Consider the following 20,780-nt stretch of genomic DNA (forward strand, 5'->3'; position numbering starts at 1 on the left):
GTGGTCTATGAGGGTGTGAGTGGGGAAACCTTTAGATCACCAGTTCTCAGCCTGTGGGTTGGAGTCCCTCTGGGGTTCTAATATCAGAAAGCCTGCATATCAGATATTTACATTATGATTTGTAATAGTAACAAAATCACAGTTACAAAGGAGCAACAAAATAATTTTATGGTTGGGGGTCACCACAACTTGAGGAACTATATTAAAGGGTTGTAGCATTAGGAAGGTTGAGAACCACTGCTTTAGACTATAGCGTCTAGAAACACATCTGTTTCTTTAGTACTGGGTGAATTGGACAGAAAACACCTTTTTTGCCCAAGGTTTTGAATAAGTAATAGGAAGCTCCTATGAATCTTTTCATGGGGTATGCAGATGAGATTTTATTCAGTTCCCCAGTTTTCAGAGTGGCACACATCTGCGTATATACCTGGCTATGCTCTTCAAGGAGTGTTCAGCCTCTGTCAGGAAGAATTGAGAAGAGGGAAGCTGGAGTTGTAACTGCTCCTTAGATACAGTCAGTGCTCTGAGGGTATCTGAGACGGCTGGTTTCCACGTCTCTTCCTAAGTCTTTATGAAAAATTGTGGGAAGAATACGAAGTTCATGCATACCTTTCCTCTAGCTGTTTATTTTAGCATTTCCATGACTGTAAAGCAGCTCTCAAGTTAGAATCAATCAACCTCGTACAATTGAGTTACCACGGTACAGCCATTAGTCAGATTTTTACCAGCATTTTCAGTAATGTCCGTTGTTGTTCTGAAATCAGCCTCAGAATTTACCATGTGTTTAGTTATGTGTCTCTTTAGTCTTCTTTTACTTGTGGCAACTTTCTAGTCTTTGCTTCCATCTCATAATCTTGGTGACTGAAGAATGCTAGTCAGTATTTTGTGGATTAGCCTTCAGTTGGTTTTGTTTAGTGCTTTTTCATTAGTAAATTGAGCTTGTGTATCAAGTAGAAGGATATCACAGACTTGGTGTGTCCTTTGTGCTTTGAACAAGGCGAGGAGGATGGCACTGCTGTGTCCCGCTGGTCACTTGAAGTGGGTGGGGTCCCTCAGGTGAGGTGGTCTTCTTTCCTACTGCTCCCCAGCAGTTACCTGGATGCTCCAGACCACATAGGGAGCTGCTACTTTGATAATTTTTTATGAGATGAGAACATTTTATTTGTTTTTGACTTATTTATTTTATTGTATGACTGTTTGGCCTGTAAGTATGTCTGTGTACAACAGATGTTGGTGCTCTTGGATGTCAGAAGAGGGTATTAGGTTCCCTGAACTAGAGTTATAGATGGTTGTGAGGAGCCATGTGGGTGCTATGGATCAAATATCCTCTGTAAGAGCAGCCAGTGGTCATAATCACTGAGGTTTTGCACATTAATTTTAGCATGTATCTCTGGATCTTGTAGACAGCAATCATCACTGTGCTATTCCTTTAGTCATTTCCCATTTCCCACTATTCTGTGAGGAGGAATTGGCCCTTTCCTTACACATTTACCCAGGATCAGTGTGGACTTGTAGGTATTTATCTTATTCTTTCATTCTAACTTAGTACCATTACCTGTTTAACTGTTCTAGTGTGGCCAAGGGGAGCTTGTCCTGTTCAGTGTCCTCACTCTCCGAGGACTTTCTAACTCTGGTACCATACAGTGCTGCTTCTGCTCATCTCCATTAACCCCCATCCCAACCCTGGACTTCACCTCTTGAAGGACCTTCCTTTGCTAACATGTGAATAAGTGTGTATCCAAGGTGTTTGGCTTGCTGCTAAGCTAGTCACTACCTCTTGCCTTACTTTCTCACTCCTTAACTCCTTCCTGTTTCTGTTTCTTGATTTTTTTTCTTTTTTCCTCTTTTAAATACAGTTGATGATCCATGATGTAATTGCATGCATCCAACCTATACTCTTTAACTAGAGATTCCTAACCTCTAGTACAGAAATTTGGTCCTCTGCACTAGGGCAGTTTTGTTTGAATCCCATTCCATTCCCCTACTTACTATTCCCAGATGCCCCATGCATTTGTGTCAAGTCACTCTGTGCTCAGTCCAGAGTGAATGTTACGAAGTTTTTCTTTTTGCTACCTCTTTTAAGGAAGTTTAAATGGGGAAAACAATATTTAAATGAGGAAATCAGTACTGATGAAAGTCAGTATTTTAAGTATTTTCTTAGAATTTCTGATTCATTGTAAATGTCTTTTAAACTTTACTTTTTTGTTTTAATTTTACTTTCTCTTTTTTTGGATTAGTGATGTAACCTTTTCATGTCTTGTATGTAGATATTATAATTTGGGGAGAAGACAGGATGGGAGGGAGAAGGTTCAGACATTTCCAGCCATGTGATTGCCAGATTAGAAAAACACATTCTATTGACAATAGTTGCCAAAACAAATAAAAGACAGAAATAATATGGCTAAATACTTTGAAAAAACTAAAGTTTCAAAAAAAATCTTCTACTTAAAAAATTCATTATTACTAAAGATCTCCCTCAGCAAGCTTAGGTGTCATGTGCAGAGGCATAGTCCTATGAGGTTCATTACACGGTGGAGTGTTTCTGGGTATTGATGGTTTAAAAAAATCTAAGGCAGTTCTCTGTTATAAAAATTTTTCACCAAGTGATTTGTGACTGGCAGTATTGGCAAATGATTTATAAAAATGGTATGATCGTTCTCATAAAGATTTAAAAAAAATTTTTATATAAGCACTTTACAGGCTGATCTAGCTAGCCCCCTCCCTCCTTTCCTCCCAGTTCCATCCTTACGCACCGCCCCCTCCAAGCCCCTAAGTGGTACCAATCTACCCTGGCACCTCAAGTCACAGCAGGACTATGCACATCTTCTCCCACTGAGGCCAGACAAGGCAGCCTAGCTAGGGGAAAGGGATCCAAAGGCAGACAACAGAGTCAGGGACAGTCTCTACTCCCATTGCTAGGGATGACTGTGCTGCATGTCTGCTACATATGTGTAGGGGATGTAGGTCCATGTAAGCTCTTTGGTTGGCGTTTCAGTCTCTGTGAACCCCCAGGACCCAGGTTAGTTTACTTTACATGGCTTTTTGTGGTGTCCTTGATCTCTCCAGCTCCCTCAATCCTTCCTCCCACTCTTGCACAAAATTCAGCCCCTGTGGGGGTTGAACAACCCCTTCACATGAACTATATTAAAGGGTCACAGCATTAGGAAGGTTAAGAACCACTGTTTTAGGGTGTGTCTCCAAGATGGCCTACTGGGACACACCTATAATTTCAGAACTTGGGAGGGGGTAGCAGGAGGATCAGGAGTTCATAGTCATAGTTTGAGGGCATGCCTCAAAACAAAAGAAACAAACAAACAAATGCCTCAGTCTTCCAATAAGCCCCACTTCTGCTTTCTTACCCTTGCCAGTCCTAAAAATCTATCCATGGATGAACTCTTGAATGGGGTAGAGCTCTCATGATCAAGTCATCTGACCAAGGCTTGACTCATGAGCTTTGGGAGATAGTTAAGATCCAAAAATGTAACAATTGTGTTCATGACTTATGTATACTTTAATTTTTCTCTTTTTTTTCTTTCTTTTTTTTTTTTTTTTTTTTTTTAATATTTATTATACAGTATTCTGCCTGCATGTGTGCTTGCATGCCAGAAGAGGGCACCAGATCTCATTGTAGATGGTTGTGAGCCACCATATGGGTTCTGGGAATTGAACTCAGGACCTTTGGAAGAACACACAGTGCTCTTAACCTCTGAGCCAGCCCTCCAGCTTACATTAATTTTTCTTAATGAAGATCTTTATTGCTTTTGATTTTGAGGAAGAATTCATTCATTCAAATATGGAGCTTATTAGCACCTGTCAAAAAAGCAGAGTTACAAAGATAAAAAGGGGCCTCACTCTAGATGCCAGTCTAGCCTAAAGGAGAGACTGACGTGATCAGACAAATGTGCACTCCAGAGATACTGTGGGGTTGTAAAGAGGGAACAGCTGGCTTTACTGAGGGGATTCTCCGAGAATATGACTTTTGAGCTGGCCCTCAGAGGATGGTGAGTGTACAGAGACAGAGAAGAGCTTTAAGTTACAGGAAACAAAATTCAAAACAGAAACGATTGTAATGCATTTTAGGAAGTGGCGGACACTGTGGTCAAGGCTTGGGCCAGTTGAGTGTAGGTGCATATAGTTCTGGCAGGCTGAGTCAAAAAAGTCCAGAGGCTTTCTTTAGAGAGATTTTCCATTTTTAATGTGCAGTCATCAAGAACCAAGAAATGTATGTATGTTTTCCAGAAGAAGTTCACAGAATGCCTTAAGTTTTACTTAGTTTAGTTACTGAAACTTGCTTATGGAAATTTTTTACTTGAATATTTTATGTCCTTCACATTGTTAACCATTTGCACATAAGTGAAGATGAGAAGAATACTTACTAGTGTCTTACCTGTATCTTTTTCACTTGAAATAAGATAATTAGATACTTTTTTGGTTCTTTTGTTTGTTTGTTTCTTGTTTTCGAGACAGGGTCTCTCTGTGTAGCCCTGGCTGTCCTGGACTCACTTTGTAGACCAGGCTGGCCTCAAACTCACAGTGATACACCTGCCTTTGCCTCCCGAGTGCTGGGATCAAAGGCACTTTTTTGGTTCTTAATGAAGTGTTACCTATAATAATGTATTTTAGTGTATTTCCTACATGTGAGTTATTTGGCAGAATGTTCTTGGGTATAATTACTTGTTTAATATAGATGACACATGCTTAGCATCTTGAGTAGGCTCATCAGGTAGGTCTCTCTTACCATTAGAAAATGCTACCAGCTGCAGTTTGGTGGTGGTGGTGGTGTGTCCAGATCTGTTTGTGACGTCTCCAGCGGTTTCTCTCTCACCTACTGCTAAGGAAGTTTACAAGTGAGAAGTTAGTGATCTAAGAATAACTTCTGATTTTCACTGAGAGCCACACACAAAGCAGGATGCTGTGGCTTTCCCATAGCCTTCTGTGTTGGAGCATGCTCATGAAGGCTTCTGCAGCTGCTATTTCCTGATTGTTCTCCACCAATCTCTTTGTGAGCCTTGGGCTTAATAAAGAAAGAGAGCTTATATATAAGATTGGGAATTCTGGGCTGGAGAGGTGGCTCAGGAGTTAGGAGCAGGTACTGCTCTTGCAGAGGACTTGAGTTCTGTTCCCAGCACCCAGGTAGGTCCTCACATTCCCGTACCTCCAGCTCCAAGAGATATGATACCCTAATCTAGAGCGTTCCCTACTAACTAATACCCACTTTCTTTCTTGCCTGGAGAGTGACTTTAATGTTTTTAAATGGGGGGGGGTGAATAAACATCTTAAGAATATCTCAAGTATTCTGAGTGAAGTTAAGACTTTACTACTTAGAGGAACTTTGATTGCAGCCCCACTTCCAGGTTGCATTAAGAAATCTGTTTGTTTGTTTGTTTGTTTGCTTGTTTGTTTAGTAATGTATTTATTTGCATTTTATGTACATTGGTGTTTTGCCTACATGTATGTCTGTGTGAAGGTCTCGGATCCCCTGGAACTGGAGTTAGAGTTATAAGCTGTCATGTGGGTGCTGGGAATTGAACCTGGGTCCTCTGGAAGGGCAGAGCAGCCAGTGCTCTGACATCTTGCCATCTCCAAGAAGTCAAGTTTTTGTATGGCTCTTCTAAAATACAATGTACTGCTTTAGTAAATACTAATAAGCCATCTGAGCTTGCATACAGCCTGTCTGTTTTAGTAGCATAAAATATTTAATATTTTGGGTTTATACCATCTGGTGTGATTTCTTTGTATATTTGTAGTAGTTTGTAGTAATGAAAAGGAATTGGTGAAAAATCAGATGTCTATAGCCACTTCTCTAATAAAAGATATCTGAGAAATACTAGTTTTGACATTTTAAACTCACATGTCTAGAAATACTTGTCAGTGTGCTCTTTACCGCAAATACAGTACAGATATAATTTAAGAGTTCTAAGAAAAATAGACATGATAGAGTACATTTCTGCAAGTGTAGTCTGATTTTAACACTGTAAAGAGGGCAGTAGGTGGATGTTACAGCCCTTTCATGTTCTAGGTGAAGGGAGGGATCAATTGAGTTTGAGTAGGCATCAGGTGTCTGAGGTATATTTTTCCTAGAGTAAAATCTACTCCATGAAGGTGTACAGCTTTTTACCGTTGTATAACCACTATCAAGTCAAATATAGGATGGTCCTGCCTCCTTGGAAAGGTTCTGTCCTATTCTGGCTAGCTGTCTCCGATCTAGTTGCTGTCCTTATGTTTTGCTGTTTTCCTCATCTGTCATTTAAGTGGAATCACAGTTTGTAAAGCTTTGGAAATTGATCTGTGTTGTTGCTTGCATTAGTAGTCTCTTCTTGTTGTGTTTGGGGTTTGGGGGTGTTGTTTCTGTTGTTTAGTTTTGTTTTTGAGACAGGGTCTCACATTGTAGTTTTCCCTGGCCTGGAACTTGCTAAATAGATCAGGCTAGCCCCAAACTCAGAAATCTGCCTACCTCCACCTCTTGAGTGTGCGATTACTCTGATGTACCACCATGCCAGGCTATTGCTATGGTGTTGATGATTCTGCATGAAACTTCCACATTGTGATCTAGTGAGTGGGGAAATGAGATTGATTGGGACATACTTTTTGTATGGAAAGTATCTAATTAACTTTGTAAGAAACTGCCAAGCCTGCCTGAAATCGTGTACTGTGTTGCATTTTAGTCAGGAAAGTGTGAGAACCCCAGGTGCTCAGCATGCTTGTTGCTACTTGGCAGTATCAGGGCCTTGTTGTTGTTTGCTGCTTGTTTTGTTAAGTCCAAATTTTAGCTCTTAGTATGAAGTAGTGTCTCGAGACTAAAGGCACAGTGCAGCTTTGCATGAACTTGATTTGCTTTCCTAGTAAGCCTAATCCTACATACTTTGTGCAAGTAATGTGCTTGATAGGGGAATAAAAGACTGTCTATTCTTACTAGTTACTTGTGACTGTTTACTGACACTTGTATAATTTTACTAGGCTCTTAGAGAAGGGAATGTGTATAGTGCCTAGTTTGGTGGAAAGGATAATAGCTAGAGAATCAGAAAAAAATTAAGGCAGTCGTTTTACATCACTATCTGGGTCCTTTTTGTTTGTTTTGATTTATTGGGACAGGGTCTCTCTACATAGCCCTGGTTGTCTTGGAACTTGCTGTATAGATCTTGTTGGCCTGGAACTTACAGAGATCCTCCTGCCTCTTGCTTCCCAAGTGCTTGGATTAAAGGTGTACGCTGGTCTTTTCTTCTTCTTCAGCTATCTCATGAGGGAGTGTGATCACATAAGCTAAAAAGGTTATCATTAAATTATACATCTAAGGGCTGGAGAGATGGCTCTGTGGTTAAGAGCACTGGCTGTTCTTCCACAGGACTTGGGTTCAATTCCCAGTACCACATGGTAGTTCACATCTGTCTGTAACTCCAGTTCCAGGAGATCTGACACCTTCACACAGACATTCATGCGGCAAAACACCAATGCCCATCAAAAAAAAATTTTTAATTAAAAGTAAATGGGGGCTGGAGAGATGGCTCAGTGGTGAAGAGCACTGCCTGCTCTTCCAAAGGACCCGGGTTCAATTCCCAGCACCCACATGGCAGCTCACAACTGTCTGTAACTCCAAGATCTGACACCCTCACACCAACACACAAATTTTAAAAGTAAATAAATAAAAAATAAAAATAAATAACATCTATTTATTTTGGTTTTTTAGATTTATGAGAAGGTCATATATGAATGAAAACAAAAGACCTTTTCAGATTTTTTTCGCAGTATGATAAAATTCCTACTTTCTCTTCACAGATAATCCTTTGCATTTTGGGATAGTATAAGTTATATTATAGTCAAGGATTTGGAGTTTCTTAATCTGTCCTGAGGATAACTAGTAGTTCCATAGTGATGCTTGACTCGCGTGGCATCATGATACACTATTATAATCTATATACTGCTGTCAGAAAGTTTATTTCTAATACCTTGACCTTGAGGACTCCGAGTCAGAGTGTGGTATTACCCACTCTGTGTAGGGATTACCCCGCTAACAGTGGTAATCACCCTATGGGCTCTCGCCATGTGCACTGACTTCAGAGTGCTCTCAGGCCACAGGCCAGGCCACAGCAACAGACAGCTTTTCGTTTCAAAACCAACATTTCTGAAATGGATCATCTTCATAACCAGAGCATTGTTAAGACTCCTGTATTAAAGTCATTATCCATGTTTTGTAAAGTAATTGTTGGGTGGCCTGGGGTTGTAGCTTAAAGTGCTGGCCTCATGTGCACAAAGGCTTGTTCAATCCCCAGCACCACAAAATAACTAAGTATGGTATAATAGACAGTAGATAAATAAACAAGCTTTAAAATATTGAAACATTGTAAACCTGTGAAGAGTCATTTGTGTCACAAACTGGGTCACTGCTTATCAGCGACTGCCTAAGCCTACTCAGGGAGGAATCTAAGCTGAGATCAGAAGCACAAACAACAGGAATAGTGAAAGACTTACTGTTTCACCTCCTGAAACAGTCGCAAAGTTTTCCCCTTGTTAGTGTATTTTTAGCAGGTAACCATGACCAGCACTAGAATCAGCAGGCAGCAATGGGAAGACCACTAGCATAGAAGAAATAATGTTGTAGTTTTCATGTAGCAGACAGGTTGATGTCAGGAATCATCTGATGACCTCTTGTTCCTTTGTTATTATAAAATAACGCATTTGCTCTGATGACCCTTAAACCATCATCCAGCTTTAAATATTATTTATGTCATGTGTATTGAGCCATATGGTTGGTTGTATTTTAGTTGTCAAAGTATGTCATCATAGTTAAACAGTTTAGTAGTTTTATGCCAACTTGACACAAGGTATAGTCATCAGAGAGGAGGGGGCCATTAGAGAGGAAGGAGCCTCAACTGAGAAAATGCCTTCATAAGGGCAGGCTGTAAGCAAACCTGTGAAACATTTTCTTATTTAGTGACCGATGGGGGAGGGTCCAGTCCATTGTGGGTGGTGCTGTTCCTGGCCTAGTGGTCCTGAGTTCTATAAGAAAGCTGCCTCAGCAAGCCATGGGAAGCAAGCCAGTAACAGCACCCCTCCATGGCACCAACTCCTGCCTCCAGGTTCCTGCCCTATTTGAGTTCCTGTCCTGACTTCCTTCGATAGTGAACAGTAATATGGAAGCCTAAGTCAAATAAACCCTTTCTTCCCTATGTTGCTTTGGTTGTGGTGTTTCATCACAACAGTAGAAACTCTAAGTCACTAGTCTTTATAGAGTTCTGACACTTTCCTATAAACTGAATAACTCATTGCAGCACCTGAAAATAAGCTATACAAAATTTAAAGCATTTCTGAGTTCTGAAAGTTTACATCAAAAATATTTTCAAAGAAAATGGAATTAGTTGCTTCAGGGATGCATACACTAGAATAGAGAACAGGTATGAAAGTATTTGTAAGCATATTTTTCTAAGTCAGCCTGTATTTTATTGAATGTTGTAATGTTATATAATTTGGAATTAATGCCCTTATTGACATAATTTATAACATGTATATTAATTTAAATTCCAAAAATATATACCATAGTTCATTGACCAATCAAGTAATGCAAGTTCACTTATCACAGACTCTACCCATAATTTCTTTACACTTTGTTTGAATAAGCTTTTAGAATAGGCACAATATGGGTTTTTTTTTTTTTTCTTCAAATTTGGTTCTAAAAACTTTCTTCTTTTTTGAGACAGATTCTCTGTATAATCCTAGCTGCCCTTGAACTTTGCCCAGGCTGGCCTCAAAATCAGAGATCTGCCTGCCTCTGCTTCCTGAGTGTTGGTATTAAAGGCATGAGCCACCACACCTGACTGTTGAAAATAAATTTTTCTATAAGATTCTCAGTGAATATTAGACCAGTGATAGTTGCTCTGCAGTTCTTAACTGCTGATCATCAGTATTTGAATATAATTTTGGTGTGATACGTGTTTGCTTTAATTTTCAGAATATGTTAGCAAATACATTCCTCTGTGTTTGTTTCCCAGTCTATATCATAAACAATCTTACTAATGTTGACTTTTAAAGTAAGTGAATCATTTGTATAAGTTTGAATTATCCATACAGGTCAATGAGAACTTTGGAAGGCTTCTTATGTTCTCTTGATGTATCTTGAGTACTTCTTTGATTACTTAGTTTTTGTTTTGTTTTGGTTTGTTTTTTGTATTTTCTCAAACATTTCTACCAAGACTTCAGGGCCCTATTTTTTGTTGTGGAAAATGGCATGTAGAAACGAAAACCATAAACTCTGTGTGTATCTGGTGTTAGAAACATCCCATTGCTTCTAAGTCCTCAGTGGAAGCAGCTAAATAAATATATGCATGTGAGCATTTCTAAGAGTGAAATCTGTGTGTTATATCCCCAAATTTCCATAATAAACAGATCGTTATATTTTAACATCTTTTAAAAGATGTTTTAAGATTATATGGGCATTTTATTCTTCAAAAGCAAAGACTATTTGGCAATGGCAATGAGGTTTACAGAGTAGTCAATATTTTTATGTCAAGATTCCCAATGGTTAGAACATAGCAAAATCCTCTCCCACCACACCCAGAGTCCCAGAGCTCTCTGCAAGCTGTCCTTACTGTCTCTCATCTCTAATTGTGCTTTTGTCTCTTACTGCTCCCCTGAGAAATGTCTGTGTACCTCTGAATAACTATACTAAGCTGCATCTTCAAACAATTGTACTTGCTCTTGAGCATACAAAACCTTTCCAAGTTATCAAACACAGTTTCAAAGAAATCAAATTTTAAATTTCATATACATTTATTTTTCCTAAAAATGGAATTGCCTGGGCCTTCCATAGTCTTCACATCTCTTCTTCTTCTCAGTCTTCCTCTCACATGCATGGCTGTTCTTCTACTTGAAAGATGAAATGTACATCATGACCCCCACCCCCTGTGGAACCAGTCCACTGTCCCAAAATGCTACAGTTCTGGGATATCAAATAAAGGAGCAATTTAAAGCATCTGTGTTATCTCATTTACTCAAAGCCGCACCAATTCTTTCATATGCCACACTAAAAGTAGCTCCCCAAGGCATTTCTGCTTTTGATATTTAATAACTATAGTTAAAACTCATGTTCTGATCACTTGGAGAATAATTATAAATATAACACAAAAGATATCTTCAAACTCTAGGGCTACAAAAATTTCTTATAACTACTGGGCTGATCTAAAAAAGATTTGTTTATCTATAGGCATGTGTGTGGGTGTACACGTACCATAGTGTGCACATAGTGTTTTCCCTACACCATGTGGACTACAGGGATGAAACTCAGTTATCAGTCAGGCTGGGCAATAAGCACCGTCCCCCACTAAGCCATTTCAGTGGTGAGCATTTAGGTTTCTTCCGCATTTGGTTTGTTGTTAATATGCAGTTGTAAACATGAATGTACAAGTACGTATTGGGTAGCTCACTTCAGTTTTTGTTATTGTTGCTATACCTAGAATTAGAATTTCCAAATCTGTAGATGATGTGTTCTCAAAGTTTTTAGTCTGTACTCACTCAGGGGAAGACTGAGCAGCAATCCTAGGGCCTGTGCCCCCATTGCTCCTAGGGCCCCTGCTGCCTGCCTGCTTCCCTACCTCCTTTCCTTTTTCTTTTTTTCTCCCACCTCCTCCCACTTTTTGGTTTATGTAAAATTTTACTTGTCTGATTTAAAAATATCAAATATTTTAAAGATTGAAGTATTATGTGTGGCTTGAAAGGTGTTAAAAGTAATTCTTTAGCCACTATCTAAATAAGTGCTGTTTGTTTTAACTTTTAAGAGGCTTCTCTTCCTTCTGAGCATTTTCTTGTAGTAGATTGATATATATCTAGGAACCTCAGAAGCTGAGGTTTGTCATTAGGGTGTCCTTGGTTCCTTCCTGCAATTTTCTTACATACCGCCTACAAATTGCTTGTAATCCCTGTGTTGATGTCTGTTAATATTGCACGATCTTAATGTGTTAGCTTTTTCGTCTCTTGCATGTATTTTCTGTAGGCATATTGTTCTTTCTGTGTGTTCACAATAAAAATACACATTCTTACACATTTTCCTAGGACATTTTCATGGATTCTGATGCCAAGGCAAACTGCTCTTGTTCCTATATCTTAGATACTTGTTTTTATGTCATGGCTGGGAGGAAAAATGAGAGGCTAGTACTTTAATTTTTTACTTTATATATGTTAGTTAAATTTGCCAAGTTTTCTTATTAAGATTTAAAATATAAGAATAAATATATATACAGTACCAAAAGTACATAGCTTGGTTCATATTTTATTGGTACCTAGTCTTAGTTTATCCATTTAATGGCATTTTGGATATTTGCAGTTTTGTGCTATTTTGGTTTTTGTTTTTGAAGATAGGATTCCTCTGTCCTAGAATTCTCTTTGTAGACCAGGCTGGCCTCAAACTCACAGAGATTCCCTTGCTTCTTCCTCTCTGAGTGCTGGGATTAAAGTTGTGCACTACCACACCTGGCTTGTTTTGTGCTATTTTAAGCAATGGTGATTGCACATTTCTATGTATGTCTGCTGCTTATTTAGGAGATAATCAGTAGTAGATGAGTAGGTGGGTAGATGGATCTATAGATAGGCAACAAGCAGGCAGGTGGTTATTTTTAAGGGTGAGAGTGGTAGGGTGTAGAACAAGCATGTTGTTGTTGTTGTTGTTGTTTTATGGGTAATTTAATGTCAAACTTTCCTGAGGGTGGTATCAGTTTACATTCACGCTAAGAATGAGAATTTTTGAAGAGTACTTTTGCAAGTGTCTTGCTGGTCAATAATTTTACACATTTCAACATTCTGTGTGAGCTATCCTGCCCTCGGCTGGGTACTTGTTGGGTTATGGTTCAGGAGGCAGGCTTTTTAGTTGCCTTTACTGTAAACATTCTTTCCCAACTCTTAACTTTTTGCCCTTTCTGTTTTGTTAGCTCTACACAGCCTCAATTTGATTAACATTAACTGCCCCCTTTATCTTCATTTGCATTTAGATCTTCCATCTATTGGGTACATTTAAAATAAAAAAAATTTTAGCGGCGTGCAGTGGTACAAACCTGTAATCCTAGAACTCTGGGGGGCAGAGGCAGGCAGATCACGGTGAGTTCGAGGCCAGCCTGCTCTACAAAGCAAGTCCAGGACAGCCAAGGCTACACAGAGAAACCCTGTCTCTCCAATAAACAAACAAACAAATAACAATAATAGTAATAATAATAACAACAATCTTTTTTAAACAGGTTGGTCTTATATAGTCCAGGCTGCCCTCAAATTCATTATGTAAATAGACTGGCTTTGAACTTCCTGCCTTGTGCTACTGATGTTGGATGTTGGATATTGGTTAATTTTTATAGTTACTTATTTGATCTCGTATTTCAGACCTTATAAAGAACTTTCTGACCAAGATTAAGAATGAGTAACAATTTTAGTGGAACATCTAGCTTTTTAGTTAAGTGGGGATCTATTTTGTCTTGTCTCAAAGTAGAAGACAATAGGGAAAGTATTAACTGCTGATCAGGTGGCTGCAGGAGCTGCAGCGATGTTTGAGAGGAGAGGAAGGAGAGCAAGAAGTTTATACTGGGCTGGAGAGCTGGCTCAGTGGTTAAGAGCACTCGCTGTTCTTCCAGAGGTCCCGAGTTCAGTTCCTGGCACTGGCATGGTAGCTCAAAACGGTCTGTAACTCCAGTTCCAGAGGATGCAACACCTTCTCACAGACATACATGCAGGCAAAAGACCAATGCAAATAAATAAATTATTTTAAAAAGAAGAAGATTATAATGGTAAGAGTGGCAGAGGTGAGCTGTGCTGTTCTGATTATCTTCAGCTGTGTAACTACTAGTCTCCAAACTACTACTTCCTCACAGAATAGCAGCCCAGGCAAGACAGCCGGCAGTAACTTACTTTTCTGCTGTGTGGCATCAACCAGGCAAGGCTAGGGCTGAAGGCATCTGAAGGAGTCTTACACTGTGGTATGGATGCTGGTTGTCAGCTGGCATCTCACTGGGCCTAGGAGTAGCATGTCTATACAAGATTCTTTTCATTTGGCTGTTTAACTTTCTTCTAGCCTAAAAGCTGCATTATATGGGCTTGTATCTGAGAGCAAGCCAGGAGTCTAATGTCCTTTCTAACTCAGCCTTGGAAGTCTTGTTGTATAGCATGGAAATCTTTAAGGCCCACCCATATGCAAAGGAAGTGACATAAGATTGCTACTTTAGTCAAGAGTCATGTCTAAGAACTAGTGCACATGTTTTGAGTCTGCCACAGTGAAACTTGAGTAAGGCTATCAAGGGACAAGCAGTCTGGGTATCATGGACAGAAATGCGAAGAGAGTGGTGAGTACCTGACTGCTTGGGTTTGCTAGTGGCCTGCTTCCCACCGTATAATGGATGGCTCCTCCAGGGCATGGGAGTTTTGTTCACCGTTACATTCTAGCAGCTGGTTGCAGGTCAGTGTTATTTTGTGAAAGATGCAGTCAACATTCTGTACCAAACTGAAACTTTTTTTTAACTCTCCTGGCACAGGAAAGTGAGTATTGAAAGACAAGAAACAGAATTCTAATTATGCCAAACAGAATGATCCTGTTGGTTAGAAACTGAGTCACTGCAAAATAGAAAAGGGTTTGGTAGAATATATATTGAATTTGCTGTGATTGTTATTTTAGAATTTTCTCCTTCCCTCCCTTCCTTCCTTCCTTCCTTTCTAACTTTGCCTCCTATAGCCCAGGCTGCCCTTGAACTCATTATATAGCTGAGGATAGCATGAACTTGTGATCCTCCTGGAGTCACTGTTTGAAAGTGATTATTGCTATTAGGAGTAGACTTCAATTGCAAAGGCAAGATGGCCTTTAATTAGCAAAGGAGGGGCAAGAGATAGATGTGTGTAGAAGAAGCATGGATAGGGGCTGGAGAGATGGCTCAGCGGTTAAGAGCACTGACTGCTCTTCCAGAGGTCCTGAGTTCAACTCCCAGCAACCACATGGTGGCTCACAACCATCTATAATGTGATTTAATCTGTACTGTATACATAACAAATAAATCTTAAAAAAAAAAAAAGAAAAAGCATGGATATTGTAGACTCAGGGTTTCAAGAAATTGCTTCCTGATTACTGATAACATTTCTCTTTGCATACAAATATGTGTGTTTTCTTAGCTGTTAAAAAATAGGAGCTATCTATAATAATCTTACCTTAAAGATGCCTTTTATTAAAACATACCAGTTTCTATGTCAGCCTGTACCATAGGTTTTCATTATACATACAGGACTGATACCCAACATTCAAATTGCAATATAAATTATGAATGAAATTCTAGATGGTCTATAATACTGTAATTATACAAGTTTTATTACAGAATGTCTTTTGCTTTCATTTTACTCATGCTTTTAATTTTTGGAAATAATTCATTTTGTTCTTATATGCCATAGGATGTGTTTTGGAGATGCAGACAAAATATCTTTGATGAAATGAAGAAGAAATTTTTACAGGTAGCCTGCTGGTGTCGCTGCTTTAGTGTGATAGTCAGCAGAGCAAGTAACAGCATGCTTGTGTTTTGTTTAATACAAAGCCTGACTTCAGTTTGCTGCTTGTTTGACTATTTTACTCCTATCCAGTTACAGTAGCATAGACGTCATCTTATATGGACAGTCCTTTGTATTTAATAAGGGAATAGGGGGAGGGGCATGCTTGTTACTCTTGCATGTGAAGGTTGAAGGACAGCTTACACAGAAGTCCATTCTCTGCTTCCATCATGAGGGTTCCAGGAGTAAAGTTCACGCCTTTAGCTTGACAGCAAATGTCTTTACACACTGAGCCGTCTTGCAGGCCCTGTACCTAGCAACCTTATTGAAGAATTGGAGTCAAATGTCAGCTCCTGATCACCTGTGTCTCTCATAAGCCCGTACTCCCCTGTGCATTCCCCTCTAACCTTAGCTCTTTCTTCACTTGCCTTGATCCCTCCAGATCTGTTCCCCTCAGCTTTTTTCTTAACGTTTCCATGTGTCCCAGGTGTTGCAAGACACCACCACTTAGAAAATGATCAGACAGGTAACTTGAGTAGGTTAGGGGTATGGATGGAGTGTAAAGAAAATCTTAAAAAATAAAATAATTTTAATGTAAATTAAGATCTTCAACAGTCAGCAGGCCAAGAATTATTACTTAAAACTGGGCAGTCTCAGCAGGGCCAAGAAATTATAGAAGTTTTAGTTTGCAAAAATATTTATATTCAATTCTCTTTTATAATCTGCAGCAGTATAGTAATTATGAACAGTGAATAGCCACAGCAAAGACCCAAGACTGGATTCTTTTTTTAACCTCATAGCAGCTTCTGTCCAGAGGTAGAGAAAGGGATTGTACATGTATATAAGTTTGCGACCATATTTGCTTTAGTTATAATGTCATTGAAGGAGAAAAGCCTGGAGAGAAAATACATTGGCTGTTGCATGTGGAAGTAAAGAAGACCCTTTACAATGTTTTAATTCTTTAACTTCTTTTCTCCCAGAAAAAATCAAATGTTGATAACTTGGAATTTTGTTATTTATTTTCTACATCTAATGACATCAAACTGTGCCATCAACTATAAACCTCACTTTCTGTTTTTAAATGCAAAACATCTAAGAACTGTTTTGTTGACTGGGTTTGTGTTGAGGTACTGGGGGGTAGATTATAGGGCTTCACACCACACCTGCTAGGCAAGCCCACCACTGCTCTGCCCCTAGACCCTTTTAAATTTCTGTATTCTGAGTCAGCCTCTAAGTTGACTTACAAGCCTTGAACTTGGAATCTTCCCACCTCAGCCTCTTGAGTTGCTAGGACAAAAGTACTGTAAGCTCTGGCTCAGTTTAGGGGTGGTGGTGGTAGCTGCAAAAATCACAGTGTTGACAGCAGCAACCTCAGAGTTTGACTGTTACACTGCTAAGAAAAAAAAGAGATGATTTGAGAGAGATGTACATTCAGGGTGTACGTAGCTACTTGTACATGTCAGCTGCTTCTGTGTAAGAGCTGTCGCTGGAAGAAATCATTTCCTCTGCAATTATCCTAATGTGCTTGCTTTTTTGCACCAAGGTTGTATCTGGAGTTTTAGTTTTTGAGGGTTTATTTCCAGCTGTACTGAGAAATCAGCTGTTTTGTACAGTTAGCTTAGACACAAGCAGAGGCTTCCACATATAATGCTTAGGATGACTGGTGTGTGTGTGTGTGTGTGTGTGTGTGTGTGTGTGTGTGTGTGTGTGTGTGTGTGTAAGTAGATTTGATTGTGACTCTCTTCCTGTCTTGGCTAGGTTTTCTATGTAGGGAACTTTGCCCTTCCAGTACCTCATTCCAACTGCACTTGTCTCCCTGAATGGAACCTTCTGTAGACTTTTAGAACTTAGTAGCTTTTCCTTACATTGAATTCTTAGACATCTTTGACCAAAACATTTTTACCCCTTCACCTAAAGCATGATCTATGCCCAGTTGTGCTCCCCCTCTTCCCCTACTCCACCCCACCAGCATCATATTTTTCTGTAATAGTTTGCATGTGCCTATATCTTGCTATGTTTTTGTCACCTACTGCTAGTAGCAGCCTACCATAACATTTAGTGGGTTAAAAAACAATTTATTTCCTCAGGGTTCTTTGGGATGAGGTTTGAGCAAGGACTCAGCTGTTGAGTTCTGCTCCTGAGGCATCATGTCTTGGCTCCATCCAGCTGTTTTCGTGTATAACACACCTACCTCAGGGCTTCCACTGAGCAGCCACGCTTGCCCATGTCAACTTCTAGGGCTTTCACACAGTGTGCTGATGCCGGGGTAACTGGATCTCTTGCATGTGGTGGGCTGGCTTATAGAAGGGGAGGTTCCAAGATGCACAGTGGAAGCTGCTGGTTTCTTAAGGCTCAGCTTTGAGTAGCATAGTGTCACACATTCTGTAAAAGGTGTTTTGCTCCTGAAAAGCTATTTATTATGAAATTATAATATCTTAGTTATAGTACCTTCTAATGGGGAAATTTTTATTTTTAACCAGTTCTAAAACTTGAGGTGAGGAAAGAAAAAAAAAATTACAGGAACCCAAAGTTAGTGAAATGCATGGTTGGTAGCCATGTGTTAGATTTAGCTATAAGTGAAATGAACAAACCAGATAATTGGGTATAAAGTAATGGTTTACAAAGGGCTAGTCTAGACCTTAAGAACGTTGTATTTGTTTAAATTATACTAGAATTAAATTCAAGAGTAAAACATGATGGGCCTGGAAATTTTAGAAAACAGAATGAGTACAAAGCTTTCTGTAATCCCAGGGAAGAAGAGGCAGGCGGATCTCTGAGTTCGAGGCCACCCTGGTCTACAAAGCAAGTCCAGAACAGCCAAGGCTACACAGAGAAACCGTGTCTTGAAGGGAAAAAAAACTTTGTTGTCTTGGATGTAGCTCAGTAGTCTAGCAGTTGCCTAAAATGCCCAATGTTCTGGCTCAACCCTCAACACTGCCCACCCCAAAAAAAAGGCATAGGCAAAACTGGCCTAGGAATCAGTAAAATAGAATAATGAAATAGTATTAATCCGTGCACTGAATAATACTTTCAGCTGAAAATGATAAAGCCTGTCTGAAGAATTGCATGATGTATTTATAAATAAAGAAATGTAAAGTAGCATGTCTGCTCCGGTTCAGTATCTATCTGAGAAGCCTGAGTTCAGGCATAGGAAAAATACTGGAAAGTTGTTCAAAAAAATGTTGCTAGCTTTCTCTTGAGTATTTAAATTATAGGTTATTTCTGTGTCTTTCTTTATACTGTTCCATTTATTTATCTATTTAAGTCCAGCTGTTGCTGGCATGGAATACACTGTGTAGACCAGGCTGGCCTTAAACTCAAAAGAGATCCATCCACTTCTGCCTGTTGATTGCTAGGATTAAATATAGGCACCACCATGCTCAGCCTTTACTAGTTTTTTAAAGGCAGCATATATATTTATAGAAAATAATTGCCTCCATTAAAAGAAGTAAAAGGAGGAACATGTAAGATTAAATTTTGTGTTTACTAGAGCACAGTTGCTTTTCACATGGGTTCCTGTGTGGTGGGTCACACCTCTGTATGGTCAGGTGGAAGCAAAAGACTCTAGAGTTCTTGTACTTTACTCTGGCACATTTTGAGGAAGTTGAGAGCTGGGGATGCATAATCCTGCAGTGTTGCCATAGGACCATTGTTAGTATAGCACACTACAGCATTTTCCATATCCACATTCTTCACAAGTGTACTGGAATTATGAAAACTGATGCTTGCTGGACATGGTGGGGCATGCCTTTAATACCAGCACTTGGAAGGCTGAGGCAGGAAAGTTGAAGGCCAGCCTAGTCTTCCAGACCGTCTCAAAACAAGTAAAAGCCATTTTAAAAAAAGAGTTCAGTAATTGAAATTATTTTGAGTTCACCCTTTTACAACAGACCAGACTTTTTTTTTTTTTTTTTAAGGTATGGTTAATGTTTCTTAATTTTGATTTCAAGTGTATAATATTCTGTGTGTTTAATGTCCACCTTAAATACACAGTTGAAGACTTTTCCTCCTTATCAGGGTATATTAATAATGCCCTTTTTGTAGTTAGTTTTTAAAAAAGATTTGTTTATTATGTATACAGTGTTCTGCCTGCACGCCAGATCTCATTATATTATAGATGGTTGTGAACCACCATGTGGTTGCTGGGAATTGAACTCATGACCTTTGGAAAGGCAGTCAGTGCTCTTAACCTCTGAGCCGTCTCTCCAGCCCTGTGGTCAGTTTTTATAGAGAGGGTATTTCTCATTTTCATTTTTAAGTATGTTATTGTTAGTAATTAAATTTTTGTATTTCTGTTCCAAACTAGTAGGATTAACCTTAATTCACACAATTCCTTATAAGTCCAAAATTGACATTGCAGAAACAAATTACAGTGATTTTACTTGACTTCACCTGAGATAAACTTTGTGCTATCCTGTTTTCAGTATTAGTCACTGATAATAATTCTTAAAGTGGATAGTACAAACATAACAAAAGGCTGAAATTGATCCTGTTAAAGACAAAGGGGGAAATCTTGGAGCTAGGACTATAACTAGTGTTGGCTAGCATACAAAAGACTCTTAATTTAGAGGTGAGAAAGGGAGAAGTAAGGATGAGACAAGAAGGGGAAAAGAGAAGACAAGATTCTTCGGTAGAGCGTCAGGGTGTGGAGAATATGTTTCTAACTGGCCTTTCACGAGGCTGGCTAGAGGTCTGAGAGACAGAGAGAGAGGGAGACAGAAAGACACAGAGAGAGAGAGATTGAGATTTATCACCAGAGCTAGGATTAGAAATACTGTTTTGGATTGAACAAATAAGACTGAAAGATTTAAAGTTCTCAGGAAGCTGTTGCCATAATCTTGATAGACGATACTCTAGTTACAGCGGAAGAACAGAGCGAAAAGGAGACTATCCTAAGCAGACGAGCTAGGATTTGGTGTTAGTGGCAGGAAAAGTGGAGAGCCGAAACTGGAAGGCACTCAGCTTGGCTGTGGTTTCAGAAGCTTGGTGAGATAGATTGCTCTTGTTTAGGTGGCCATTAGAGGAGGAAGAGAAAGGACTTTCTTCCACTCAAGCATCGGTATGTTCAGCTACAGCAAATGCTAACACCATGGGAAACGGAAGAGAAAAGAGTTTAAGGGCGCGCAATACTTTTTTTTTTGAGAAGGTATTTTTATTTATTTTTTATTTTATTTTATATTTTGGTTTTTCAAGACAGGGTTTCTCTGTGCACCAGCCCTGGCTGTTCTGGACTTACTTTGTAGACCAGGCTGGCCTCGAACTCACAGTGATCCACCTGCCTCTGCCTCCCA

At 39.3% G+C, this 20,780-nt stretch overlaps 1 protein-coding gene across 1 annotated transcript in view; it reads left to right on the top strand.

Moving 5' to 3' along the window:
• Positions 1 to 20,780, top strand: part of Usp47 (ubiquitin specific peptidase 47) — an 84,610-nt gene that overhangs the window by 7,785 nt on the left and 56,045 nt on the right. The window lies entirely within an intron of this gene.

Source organism: Acomys russatus, chromosome 7 (assembly GCF_903995435.1).
Source record: "Acomys russatus chromosome 7, mAcoRus1.1, whole genome shotgun sequence".
In the NCBI taxonomy this organism is placed as follows: Eukaryota; Metazoa; Chordata; class Mammalia; order Rodentia; family Muridae; genus Acomys; species Acomys russatus.